The sequence below is a fragment of the Equus przewalskii genome, chromosome 13 (assembly GCF_037783145.1).
Source record: "Equus przewalskii isolate Varuska chromosome 13, EquPr2, whole genome shotgun sequence".
NCBI lineage: Eukaryota > Metazoa > Chordata > Mammalia > Perissodactyla > Equidae > Equus > Equus przewalskii.
The window spans coordinates 53,399,540-53,414,051 of NC_091843.1; the positions used below are offsets into that span (position 1 = coordinate 53,399,540).

At 41.2% G+C, this 14,512-nt stretch overlaps 1 protein-coding gene across 1 annotated transcript in view; it reads left to right on the forward strand.

Annotated features, from left to right (window-relative positions):
* DTWD2 (DTW domain containing 2) overlaps positions 1-14,512 on the forward strand; it is a 231,213-nt gene that overhangs the window by 181,726 nt on the left and 34,975 nt on the right. The window contains exon 6 of the transcript XR_011525183.1: positions 8,031-8,100. The gene's annotated coding sequence lies outside the window, so the exon portion shown is untranslated. The remainder of the gene's footprint in view (positions 1-8,030; positions 8,101-14,512) is intronic.

Here is a 14,512-nt window from a genome sequence, read left to right on the forward strand (position 1 = left end):
TTGGTTCTTTTTTTTTTTTTTAATTTTTAAAAAAGTTTTTTTGGGTGTATTTATTTATTTTTATTTTTTTTAATTTTTTTTTTCGGATGTACATCTTATTTCAAATTCTGTATACATTACATCGTGTTCACCACCCGAACACTAATTATAGTGCATCCCCTCACATGTGACCCTAATCACCCCTTTTGCCCTCCCCCCTCCCCCATTCCCCAATGGTAACCACCAGTCCAATCTCCAATGCTATGTGATTTTTTTTTTGTCTTTTTTATCTTCTACTTATGAGTGAGATCATATGGTATTTGACTTTCTCCCTCTGACTTATTTCACTCAGCATAATACCCTCAAGGTCCATCCATGTTGTCACAAATGGCCAGATTTCATCATTTCTTATGGCTGAGTAGTAGTCCATCATGTATAAATACCACATCTTCTTTATCCATTCGCCCCTGATGGGCACTTAGGTTGCTTCCAAGTCTTGGCTATTGTGTATAATGCCACAATGAACATAGGAGTGCAAGTATCTTTATGCCTTTGTGTTTTCAACTTCTTTGGATAAATACCCAGCAGTGGAATAGCTGGATCATATGGTAGATCTATCCTTAATTTTCTGAGTATACTCCAAACTGCTTTCCATAGTGGCTGCACCAGTTTGCACTGCCACCAGCAGTGAACAAGGGTTCCCTTCTCTCCACACCCTCTCCAACATTTGTTGTTTCCTGTCTTGTTAATTATAGCCATTCTGACCGGAGTGAGGTGATATCTCACTGTAGTTTTGATTTGCATTTCCCTGACAGCTAATGATGTTGAGCATCCTTTCATATGCCTGTTGGCCATCTTGATATCTTCTTTGGAGAAATCTCTGTTCAGATCTTTTGCCCATTTTCTAATTGGATTGTTGGTTTTTCTGTTGTTGAGCTGTATTAGTTTTTTGTATATTTTGGATATTAACCCCTTATCTGATATGTGGTTTGCAAATATCTTCTCCCAATTGTTAGGTTGTCTTTTCATTTTGTTGATGGTTTCCTTTGCTGTGCAGAAGCTTTTTAGTTTGATGTAGTCCCATTTGTTCCTTTTTTCTTTTGTTTCCCTTGCCCAGTCAGACATGGGACTTGAAAATATGCTGCTCAGACCAATGTCGTAGAGCGTAATGCCTATGTTTTCTTCTAGGAGTCTCATGGTTTCGGGTCTTACATTCAAGTCTTTAATCCATTTTGAGTTGATTTTTGTGCATGGTGTAAGGGAATGGTCTACTTTCATTCTTTTGCATGTGGATACCTCAACATAATAAAGGCCATATATGACAAACCCACAGCAAATATCATTCTCAATGGAGAAAAACTGAAAACTATCCCTCTAAGAACAGGAACCAGACAAGGATGCCCACTGTCACCACTCTTATTTAGCATAGTATTGGAAGTCCTAGCCAGAGCAATCAGGCAAGAAAAAGAAATAAAAGGGATCCACATTGGAAAAGAAGAAGTGAAACTATCACTCCTTGCAGATGACATGATTTTATATCTAGAAAACCCTAAAGAGTCCACTAAAAAACTTTTAGAAATAATAAAGGCTTACAGTCCAGTTGCGGGATACAAAATCAATGTACAAAAATCGGTTGGTTCTTAATATTTTAGGCCCTGGGCCTTTTCTATATCAAGGCCTGAGTCTTCCCTGGACATTCCCTTCTCTGACTAAGCTGGTGAACCTTTCCTTTGTACAGACTCCAGACCCTCTCCGGCTCTGGTTTTCAGCTGGTCTTCCCAGGGACGCTGATTTTCCTGATGTCATATATTGCCCATTTGCCTCAAATTGCAGTCTTTTGGCTGGTCTGGCTTGCGCTTTGTTCTGGTGTTGGCCTTTTGGGGAGGGTGTCTCTGATGCCTTGCTGATTCCTTGGAGCAATAGCTTCCTTGACCTCCAGATTAACAGAGGACTTTGGATTTTTTGTGGTCACAAATCAGGCTTTTGGTTCTTTTTCTCTAGTTTGCTTCAGAATTGCCATCCCACTCTTCCTATTACATCCCTGCCTACAATTACAATCAGCCTCATGAAGAGTTGAAAACTACCTGGCTGTACCCCTGAGAGCCTAATTTTCCCTCTAGTTATGCCATCCTACCACCCTGTGTGGGTACCACCCTGAGAGGTGGAGTAACTGGAATGAACAGACGGAAGTTAGGGAATTCTGTGCCTTCCAAGTGACTGCTGCCCATCAGACCATTCTGAACTATGCAAGGGATGGAAGGAGCTAGTGAAGAGCAAGGTGTGTCTGTTCAAATATCTAACATATATATATATATATTTCACTGGTAATTAGCACTGTTGTTTCAATTAACATGATTTTTATCATACCACAGATTGTTTTAGCTAATTAAAAATTTTAGACTTTGACTACAGTGTCTGATGTGAACTAACTGTGCTTGAGAAGGTCATGGTCATAAGGTGCAGTGGCATTGAAGCACTTCCTCTTGGGTGGAACTGCTGAGATTGTAGGTAGAACTTCAAGACCCATTTCCAGTGCCAGCCATGAAAAATGCATTTTTTTTCTTGCCTTTGCCAGTTGGACAACCTTATACCTCAAACTACTTTCCATTCTGGCAAGTACTTTCTTTCATCTTCATTCTTTAATAGACAACGCTGCCTACCCAGTACTTTTGGACTGGCTGAGAGAAGCTGAGGTAACATAAGATCCAGGAGCATTTCCTCTGAACAGAGAGCTGAACATTTATCCTATCCTAGAACATCGCTGGCTGAGTGTGCAAAAATCTAGCCAGGCCAGCAAAGGCGGATGATCCTCTTTCTCTGGAATTGTGTAGCTGGCCCACAGAGAGTCACTCAGAGGTTCTTCCTGCTTTTTTCTGTCCCTCTCCATGCATTTCGTTTTGCTTCCTCTAGCTGTCCGCCCCCTGACACTTTCTAACATACTGTGTTCTCTCATGAATACCTCTCTCTCATGATAGTCTTTTTGATTTCTTAAGCATGACTTGCTGTGAAACTTCAACACTATGGGCCTTTAGTCATGATTTTGCTTTGATCCTGGGCCAAGACTTTTCTTTTGAAAGGATTTTCTTGTATAAATACATTACAATTGCTGAAGGGATCCTCCCCACATTGACGTGGTGAAGACAGAGGACTGTGCCTTCCAGTAACGAAGATTCCCAAGGAACCCTGACTGGCTTCCTGCCCAAAAGATTGCTGTGAATGTTGAACCACAGTGGCTCAAGTATCCACCTTTATCTAGTTAGCAAAGACTGGGCATGTCAGATGGAGGAGTTGCATTGGGTCAATCTCATAAAAGGCAAAAAGCTGGAGACCAGGATAGGATCAAAGAATTGAAATTCAGGATGTAATTTATAGCTCTTGTTTTTTGTGAGAGGAAAAAACATGCCTGTGTTGGCTGGAAAATTAAAAGTTCTCCTACTTGGAAAAGTTATCCAAGTAGGCAACTGATAAGAATATACCCAATATTTCACTCTCTTGAAAATGAAATCGGAGTTATAGTCATCTTCAGAGTTTGGGGTTTTTGAAATTACTTGTGGGGCTCACATTCTGAAAAGGTACCAGTTGATATGCTCCTTCCTCTAGTCTCTTTCAAAATTTGGTTTGCTGATATGTCTGCTTTCTAAGGCATAAGCTAACATACGTGTGAAAAGATAGAATTTTAAAGAATGTAAGCTTGTGTTCAAAGACCAAAGCTACTGATACAGCTACTAAGAGCCATATTATGACATTAGTTGGCATTACTGTTATGTGGCACATTTAAACTAATTTTTAAAAAGGAGAGTTAAAATAGGTTTAAAAACTGGAGGGGCCGGCCCTGTGGCATAGTGATTAAGTTCGGCATGCTCTATTTCAGTGGCCCAGGTGCATGGGTTCAGATCCTGGGTGCAGACCTATGCCACTCATCAGCCATGCTGTGGTGGCAACTCACATACAAAATAGAGGGACATTGGCACAGATGTTAGCTCAGGGCTAACCTTCCTTAGCAAAAAAAAAAAAAAAAAAAAAGAGGATTGGTACAGATGTTAGCTCAGGGGAAATCTTCCTCAGCAAAAAAAAAAAAAAAGGCAAAACAAATGAGAATTTTGTCTGATGTTTGATTTGTATGAATACATTATAAATTCATATTAGAAAACAGCAATACTGAGGTGTAAAAATGTTGGAAATGTGAAGTTAAAACTGAATCACAAATTATGCTGAACTTGAAGTCCAGGTTTTGTGGATGGTAAATAGGACAAAGGAGACATTCAGGAACCTAGACATGCCCATGAATGACTGACTATCATGTTGCTTCTTAAAATGCATGTGAACTGATGGTGAAAATCTATTGTTTTTCTTAAGTTGTATCAATGGTTTCCCATTTTACTTGTTGACCTTAAACAAATAGACTGCAGTTATTTCTCCAGCAAAAATAGGTTTATTCAAGATCAGCAAAGAATTACCATTCGGGGTCTGCAACCCAACCGTGTTAAGCCATGTGCAAGTCCCCAGCAGCAAGAGGAGGAGAGACTCTTTTATAGAGGGGAAGAAGAAGTTGGGAGGGCTGTTGTAAACAAAGAATCCATTGGAAGAGACTGGGGGTTGAAGAGTAGTGGCTTTTCATTGGCTGAGCTGTGACAGTCTCTCATTGGCTGAGCTTCTTGCTGATCAAGAAGAGAAAGTGTTTCTTTTTCCTGTTGGACTCTGCTATCGACCTAGGGTGTGATAGCTCCTCTTTTGCCTTCCCAACTCCATTTTAATGAAGTTTCTGTTTGTTAATTTCCGCATTTCTTCCTTTTGATTGGGATCTTTCTCTGAAAGCATCCCTGATCAAGAGTCAGGTTTTTCTGGTTTCAGCAACCTTTTGTCCCTCAATGCCAAGAAGAACATTTTCTGGCTGTCCTGTTCCATGTTGGAGGCAAGGTGCACAGATTAGAAACCTATTGTGGCCATATTTGCATAATAAAGAGGATAGGAGGGAGAACTCTCAGGCATTTTTCTTTTCTGAAGTCCATATGTTATCAAGATCATAGGCATTGGAGGTCATGCGAAGCATTATGTCATCATCAAAGGTTTGACAGACAAACTCCCAACAGGCCTGGTCCAGACATCTTGACAAAGCTCTCTCATCAGATGTTGTCTGCTTCAATTCCGGGAAATCTTTGCTTTTAAGTCACCAGATGATGTGCGGTTCCCGTCAGGGTTTGGTGCTTTCTATAGGTGTGTCACATGAATTCAAGAGCCTGTTCCCTGCATTGTGGCAGCACAAGGGTTAGTTAGCAGTATCTGATGGGGCCCTTCCAGTGAGGCTGAAGAGAGGCCTTCTGGAGGTGTCTTTTCCAAAAGACAAAATCTCCAGGTTGCAAAGCATGACACTTAAGGTCTTCGTTTCTCTGGAGTGCACTGTGAAAAGATCGCTCTACCAGAACATGGTTATTTTTAGTAGAAGCAGTTAGGCCTTTGCAATACAGGAGTGTGTCTCCTTTTATCAGCTGTGGGTCAAAAGAGGCAGGAACCAAGTGCATTGGGCATCCTGTGACTATCTCAAAGGGTGAGAGTTTATGAGTTCCAGAGGGGATGGATCTGAGATCTAGAAGGACCAATGGCAATGCTTTTGGCCAAGGTATTTGGAGGGTCTCTACAAATTAATAACCATTAGAAGTTGGCGTTACCCAAAGGAATTTCCTGCAGATTATTGCAAGGAGTTAGGGGGTATCTGTCAGCGTAAAGCAGTCCTGAGGGCCTTCATTGGTAATGGAGAGGGGAAGAGTAGCAGGGTTAAGGTTATTACAACATAAAAGAGTTATGTGAGGAGCAGTTGACAAAAGGATTTGATAGGAGATGAGGCGACTGACTGAACTATATTCAGTATGATGAAAACTCACGGGGGCTTCCACAGTGTGAGGTACAAAAATTGTTAAAGGGACCCCACATGATTTTCTCAGTGTCCTTAACCAAAGGGCAGTGGGAGTAATGGCTCTAAGGCAAGGGGGGATCCCCATGCCACAGGGTCTAGTTGCTGGCTATAATGCTCTATGAGGTCCCTGTGTTTTCGGGTGAGTATCACAAGGGCATTCCCTTCTTTTTCATATACAAAACAGAAAAAAGGAAGTTGATAATTGGGATGTCCAAGGGCAAGTGGATTCATCAGACTCTTCTTTAAGGCCTTAAAGGATTTGTTGTCCAGTTCTTCCCATAAAACTAGGTTGGGATTGTTGTTCTTTACTACAGCACATAGAGGTTTGGCCATAGGAGAAATTTGGAATCCAATTTCAGCAATAACCAACTAGCTAGAGAAAACCTAGCAGTTGACTCTTAGTTTTGAGTTTTGGGAAACGTAGGATGCCATGCAGCCTGTGTGGAACTAAGTGGAGGCCTTATTCTAGTATCAGATGCCCTAAATATCAAACCTAGGTTTGGGCAAACTGCAATTTCTCCTTGGTGACTTTATGTGCCTTTAAGGCTAAAAGCTTTAGGAAATGGATGCTGTTTTCTGTGAGGACACTTAAAAAGAAGAGCAAAGAAGCAAATCGTCCACATATTACAACAAAGTCCTTAGGGAACTTCCATCATCCAGATCAGCCTTCAGGATTTGTGAGAAGTAAGACTGAGTTAAACCCTGAGGCGTTACTGTCTGGGTGAATTGTTTTCCTTCCCAAGTGAAGGCAAAAAGGTATTGGCTAGCTTCATCAACTGGAATGCTAAAGAATGCACTGCATACATCAATTACCTTCCGGAAAGAATTTGCTCAGGACAGATGTTAGTAGTGTGTGAGGAGTAGGAGCAACAGGGTGTGGAGGGATAACGATATTGTTTGTTTCTCGGAGGTCCTGGACAAAGCTTCACCCTCAGCCCTTGGTTTTCTCACAGGTACAATAGGAGAATTATAGGGACTAGTGCGAGGGATAATGAGGCCCTGAACCTTGTAATCCTCTATGATGGGCTTTATACCTTGAAGGGCTTTTTTACTTATAGGGTATTGATTAATTCTGGGAAGAGGTTTTAAGGGGTCGATGTGAATTTTACTGGGAGGTGCACTGTGAATTTTACCAATAACAGTTGAAGATTTTGCCCCTAAGGAGGGTGGTAACTGATTCAATGCGGACAAATGATCATTGTTTCCAGAATCAGCTCTAGTTCTCTCAGAGACAGAGCAAATAAAAGGTGTCAAAGGGTCATTTAATTTACCTGGTCGGCCATTTTGATGGCTATTGTCAAATTCTAGAATTACTTCCCCCTTTTGGGAGAAAGAAATACTGGCATGATTCCTTTCCAAGAAGTCTCTGCCTAATAAATGAATATGGGTGGAGGAGCTAAGGGAAAAAGGGTGTGTGTCTATCAAAGGGCCTAAACAAAAGGGCCTAGGTAGAGAGACAGGAACCTTTGAGGTTATAGAGACCCCCACTATTTGAGTTGTTCTAGTACAAAGCAGGGGCTGGTTTATGTAGTAGTGAGGTTGAGCACCGAGAGTGTGGGTCCGGTGTCAATTAGGACAGAAACAGATTCATCTCCAATTTAGAGAAATGTTTCTCCAAGCCGATTAAGAAGGAACATTTGGAAGAGCCCTTGTGGTTTCTCGGAGGCCTGTTACTGAGAATTTGGAGGACAGTAGAAAGGCTGGTTAGAGGGCTGAAAGCACTTGAAGCACTTAAATTGGTAACAATCTCTTTTCCAATGCCCTGGCCCCTTGCAATAATAATAGAAACTAGGAGAATTTTGGATTCGTTTAGGGGCCTTTATTTGCTGGAATCGAAGATTAAGAATTTTGACAGTCTTTCTTTTAGGTGACTCATCTAGAATGTGAGAGAGTTGGTTTGCCAGGTTAACTAAATCTGGAGTGGATGTAGTTTCCCCTTCCATCCTGGTCCTTTTTACTAGAAGAGAAAGGTCCTGGTTCAGTCCATTGATAAACATAGAGTTAAAAGCTACCCAGGTGGAAACAACATGTGAAGGAGGACCAGAATTTTCTTTAAAAACAATCTGAAATCGATTATAACAGTCATGAACAGGTTCATCAGGTTTTTGTGCACAAGTCTGAACTTTGTTTCAATCAACAGGCTTTGGGAAAGCCCTAGGAATTGCCTGATGAAGTCACCTAGCGATTGCCGGAGCCTGATCATGCAACAGGTCAGTGGGTTGGTCTGCTGGTTGTAATTCTAGAGACCTTTTAGGATTTTCCCAGTTAGCTGTTTTCATCCAATGCTGGGCCTGGCCTTCACTGCCAAGCACACGAACTAGCTGATGTAAGTCAGAGAAGCCAGGTTCTTCAGTTTGAATGACTGTATTAAATTCCTCAACAAATCTGCGAGGATCTTCAGTTATTTTGGGAGTCTTTGACTATGGCTCCCTGTTCAGCTTTAGTACAGGGGGTATACGAGATTATGGCTTTAGCCTTTAGATCCTCAGAAGGCTTAATTCTAGACGGACAGCTTCTGATAGGTTCAGAGGAAGAGGGAGCTGGGAGAGGTTCAGGGAAAGGAGAGTTAGTATGGAGGAACTGAGAGTATAGATTGTATTAAAAGTGTAGAGAAGAGGTGTAGGCAGTATAGAAAGGAAGGAGGAAGATGGTGGCAGAGGTGGGGCCTAAGACAAAGAAGCCAGGGAAGTGGAACATGAGGCTTCAGAAGCCATTTTATCTTTCTTTAATGGTTTGTTTGCCTCAGTTAATCTTAAAATTTTATTTTGCAGAGAGGCAATTTTAGATTCCTGGTAATGTTTGGAAGCCTCAAAATACCAATCAAAATAAGCATTTCATTCAGTTTTGGAAATTGCAGAGCTAGGGTTGTCCAATTCAATTTTAAGAAAAGTAGGTTTAGGGAGTTCGGAAGTTCCCCACAACGGCCATTGGTGTTCTCAATTACTTTTGGTCAAGTCGGTCCATTTAGTCAGAAATGCACGTGAAGAAGTGCTGCAGTTTTTAAACATAAAGTCAGCCGGGCTCCCTGTAGGAGGGGCACCTTCAAAATATTTAGATAAATGGGATCCTATTTCTTAGAGGTTTTTCTCTAGAGCAAAGGAATAACTCTCAAACAGCCTAAACAGCTTACAATTCAAACAGCTTGAACAGCTCAAACAGCCTGCAGCCTTAATTCCAGTCAGTTCTCAGGGAACAGTCCAGTTTCCTTGAGGTGGACTGAAGGTTGAATCAATCCAGTTCCAATAATACAGTGTGCTTCCAAAGGGGACTGGCTGAAAGTTGATCAACACAGTTCCAACAGAACAGTCTACTCCAAAGGCAGTTGGGCCAAAGCTGCACAAGCACAGTTTCTCTTTTCTTTTCTTTTCTTTTTTTTTTTTTGAGGAAGACTGCTCTGAGCTAACATCTGTTGCCAATCTTTCTCTTTTTTTTTCCCCTCCCCAAAGCCCCAGTGCATAGTTGTATATCCTAGTTGTAAGTCATCTATGTCTTCTATGTGGGAGGCCACCACAGCATGGCTTGATAAGCAGTGTGTAGGTCTGTGCCCAGAATCTGACCCAGCGAACCCTGAGCCACCGAAGTGGAGCGCATGAACCTACTCACTCGGGCCAGGGGGTGGGCCCCCAGGACTGGCACTGTTTCAACTGAAATAGCTTGCACCCAGGGAGTCAGGCTAGAGTGCTAGCTCAGTTCCAAGTAGGGGCAGTCTGGTTCCAAAGGGATCCGATCAAAGGCTTGGCACAGTTCTGGTAGAAACAGCCTAATTTCAAAAGAATCAGGCTGAAGTGCCAACCAAGTACTCACAGACAAATAAGCCTTAACCAGAAAAGGATGAAGCCTTAACAGAGATCTCCAATAAAGCCTAGAGAGCCTCAAACACAAAAAACAGCTGAAGCTGGGATCCAGGAGAAAAGACTAACCTTCAAACTCCAGGGTTGGCAAGAAAAGCAGTGAGTTCAATGGGCTCTGTTGTGGGTACTGCACCTGTTTCCTCGCCAGCCTCAGAGTCATTGGGAGTCTTCTCTGGATCCCCATATGGGCCACCAAAATGTTGATCTTAAACAAGTAGACAGCCAGTTATTTTTCCAGTAAGAGTGGGTTTATTGATGATCAGCAAAGAATTGCAATTCAAAGTCTGCAAAGATGACAAGTCCTGCAAGTCTCCAGCAGCAAGGGGAGAAGACACTTTTCTGGAGGGGAAGAGAAAGTCGGGAGGGCTATTGTAAGCAAAGAATCCATTGGAACAGACTGGGAATTGAAGTGTAGTGGGTTTTCATTGGCTGAGCTGTGACAGTCTCATTGGCTGAACTTTGTACTAGTCAAAAAGAAGCCTTTTTTTTCCTGTGGGCCCTGCTATGGGTGTAGGGCATGAGAACTTCCACTTTTGGCCTCCTGACTCCGTTTTAATGAGGTTTCTGTTTATTAATTTCCACAACTTCGAAGTACAGAAATAGTATAGGCTCCTAAAACACGTTTTATTAAAACAAATTGTAGCTCTTAGGTATGCTTACATGTATTTATCATATTAAATTTGTGTTTATATTGTTTCCATATCTCAGGAATATATTTCAATTATCTATCACACCTCTGATTTGGTTATGTTGCTCAAATGTCAAATGTGACTCCACGATCATAAATTTCTGTAGAGTTATTTATAAACAAATATAAACATACCTTAACAGATCTCCAGTAATGACAATTGAAGTCACATATTCACAGGCAATGATGACTACATCACAATCCTACCTGGACAACTGTGTTTTTATGATGCAGTCAATTTCAGATATGTTTGAATCTGTGAAAAAACATGTGAGTCATGGAATGAATTCAAAATGGGAATTCTTTTCTTGTCACAAACAGCCCTCCCTCTACCCCTTAACCCAATTGGGCTGGGCACAATGCAACCCACTTAAAAAAATATCTTGGCTATGTATTGTATTATCAAAACTCGTTAATACACTTAGTAGAAAGAAACCAGCTTTGATGGCAATTCCATTGCCTACCCCAGGCTAAGTTGAATATTAGCAATCACTCTTTTTCGCATTTCAGGGGAATACATTTTAATTCAGAGAAGCTGGAGAGTGACTTGATGTGTCTGTCTCAACCTATGATAGGGATGCTGTTGGTTAGACATGCCTGAGATACTCTCCTGGGCCTGTATTACTTGTGGCAAGCCCCCCAGACATTTTCTGGACTAGAACCAATGTTGTGGCTGGACAAGCCCTCATGGTTCTTATTATCATTGCAGGATGTACCTCTGAAACAACCATCAGGGAACTTTGAAAAACCAGGATTTATTACTTGCCAGTCCTGGAGGGTACATGGCATGTGGGAGGGCCACACAGTGAGGTCCAGGTTGCTGTTAGAGAGGGAAGGAGGGAGCTTGGACCTCGCTCGGGCTCTGCCTTTATTAGAGTGGAGGGTAGCGGACCTAGGGTTTTGAGAGTTCACTTTTTATTGGCAAATTTAAAACATAAGAGCAGGAATTAGGGAGCAGGAAGGAAGAAGTGGGGTCACTCAAGAGGTCAGTTATCTAGGTTACCCAGGGCTTTCTAAAAGGGGAACTTCATGGGTGGGTGTGGCTTGGTTCCTTATCTAGTTGGTTTGCCGGTAGCTGTGCCATACACCTGGCAGTATGTTTATTTGAGATGGATGCCTTGGCAATCAAAAGCTTAATATCAGGCGCTTACACTGCGCTTGAAGACAGAGCAAGGATGTGAAGCAGGAGGAAAACCCGGCTCCCATGTCCAGCCGTCTTGAACAGCTCTAAAATCCTCTGCCCTGTCCCCAACACTCACATTTTTAATTTTTTTGTTTTTATTAGAGTATATTCTATGTAGAATTTCAAAGAAAAATTCAAATTAGAATTCATTTTTCAAATTAGAAGATGCTAATTTGCAAGTCATTTCATACTAAACGTTTTTATGTTAGGTTGAACTTCAGATATAAGCAGCATGAGTAAACCATGGCTCAGGTAGATGATTATATGAATAATCGTATGTGTTACTTTTTGGCATGACCTTTAGTGGAAGAGAAAACGGGTTTATCAAATATCTCAGGAGTGGAAAATTCAATTTATAAACTAATTCTTAAGAGGTCAGGATTTTCCATAAAATCCCCTTTACTTTTGCTTTTATGAGTCTGAACAAGGTGGTGTTCTAAATTCATCTATTTTGTGAGGAAAGACTCATCTGTTAGGGTGACAATGATTTTTCCACCCACTTCTTTGCCAGTTTTCATAACAGCTGTGGCAAAGAGCCTGCTGGCAGGCAACCCCAGTTCCATGAATGGGCTTTATTTTTTAATCAGAAAACTTGTAATCCTTGACAGGTGAACTCTAGTGGCTTAGTATTTGACACACATTCTTGAACTAAGGAAGCCTGGATTTTACCCTCTAAAGGGAAAGAAATACTCTCATCAGTGTCCCACTGGGGACTGATGTTCCGGAAGTTTCTATGGTGTCATGGAACTGTTGTTCACCTGTGATTCTGCATGGGGAAGAGGAAATGGATACAGTGTTTTAAAGCTTAGGTGGTTTTTTTGGAAGATTTGCCCTGAGTTAACATCTGTTGCCAATCTTCCTCTTTTTTTTTCCCCAAAGCCCCAGTACATAGTTGTATATCTTAGTTGTAAGTCATTCTAGTTCTGCTAGGTGGGAAGCTGCCATAGCATGGCTTGATGAGCAATGTGTAGGTCTGTCCCCAGGATCTGAACTGGCAAACCCTGGGCTGCTGAAGCCTAGTGTGTGAACTTGACCACTCGGCCACAGGGCTAGCCCCTGGATACAGTGTCTTAATTGATTAAGATGCACAGCCACATTATGAAAGATTTGATTTGTAGACAACCGCTGTAATCTAAATTTCATCTTCTTTAAGGAAAGAGGCATGGACAAGATTGCTAGACTTCAACAGCAACCCAATGCCAGTTCTGGATTGAGAAGACTTTTATGTGTATAAGGGTGGAAAACTCTATGAATATACTAAAATCCATTGGCTTGTATATTTTATTTTATTATTTATTTTTTTTTAAAGATTGGGACCTCAGCTAACATTTGTTGCCAATCTGTTTCTTCTTCTTCTTTTTTTCTTCTTCTTCCCAAAGACCCCCAGTACATAGTTGTATATTCTAGTTGTAGGTCCTTCTGGCTCTGCTGTGTGGGACGCTGCCTCAGCATGGCCTGATGAGCAGTGCTAGGTGTGAACTACGTATCTGAACCAGCCAAACTCTGGGCCGCTGAAGCAGAGCCACAGGGCCAGCCCTGGGCTTGTATATATATATATATATTTTTTTTAAAGATTTTATTTTTTCCTTTTTCTCCCCAAAGCCCCCCGGTACATAGTTGTATATTCTTCGTTGTGGGTTCTTCTAGTTGTGGCATGTGGGACGCTGCCTCAGCGTGGTCTGATGAGCAGTGCCATGTCCGCGCCCAGGATTCGAACTAACGAAACACTGGGCCGCCTGCAGCGGAGTGCGGGAACTTAACCACTCGGCCACGGACCAGCCCCATGGGCTTGTATATTTTAAATGAGTGAATTGTATGATATGCAAATTATGTCTCAATGAGGCTGTTACAAAAAAAAATTACAAAGAAAATTCTCATGTAACTATCTACTAAGTAAAGAAATGGAACATTTATTGTACATTTTCATTTTCATTTCATTTTATTGTACATATTAAACATTTTCATTGTTGCTTCCTATTTATATCAAGAGATACTGGTTTTACATTTACTGTAGTCATATGAAACTTTCTTTCAAAGAAATCTTATTTAGTAAAACCAGTGAGCAATATGGAAAAAAAATGCTATGGGAGAATGCAGATATCTGAAATTTGGGAAACCTAGAGTATGCATGATGTATTTATTGGAGTTCATTTGCTTTAGAATGCAGCATTTTAATTTATTTATTCCCTCATTAATTTGTTTAGTTTTTTGAGTACCTACCATGTATCAGTCATGTGCTAACTGCCTTTCTGGAGCTCAATGTCTAGTAGAGATGTTAGGAAAGACTAAGCACCCTAATAAGACTGTAAATCCTGAGATGCAGGGTGCCCTGTTTTAGAGATTGTTGCAGTGTTTTAAGAATATATGAGACAAATAGCACGGGAGTAAAATCATCAGGGAAATAAACACAGATGGAAAACACTTTAAGGCACAGTCAATGCTTTATGAAGTTTTTCTTCCTTCTTCCTCCTCCCCTCTCTTCCTCCTCCCTTTCTCATCCGTCTCTCCCTTCCTCACTCCCTCTCTTCCTTCCTTCATAAGATAAACTGAGACACATTAAAAATTTTAAGAGTTTATTTGAGCAAAAGTTGATTGGAATCAGGCAGCGCCAAATCAGAAATGGTTAGGAACACTGCCCGTTATAGGAGCCAGGGGAAAGATTTGCATAGAGAGAGTGAAAAGCAAATAAAGGAGATGATTTGATTGGCTATAGCTTAAATCCTAGTAGGCCGTTTGTGATTGGTTGCCCTTAGCATTTTGATTTCGTAACCTAGAGGCATTTACAGGCTTAGTGTCCTCCTTCCTTTCTTGCTTCCTTCCTTTCTTTCTTTTCAGGAGAATCCATATGGCTTGAAAAAATTTTATTCTTAAGATTATTTTGGGTTTCTCATCACTTCAAA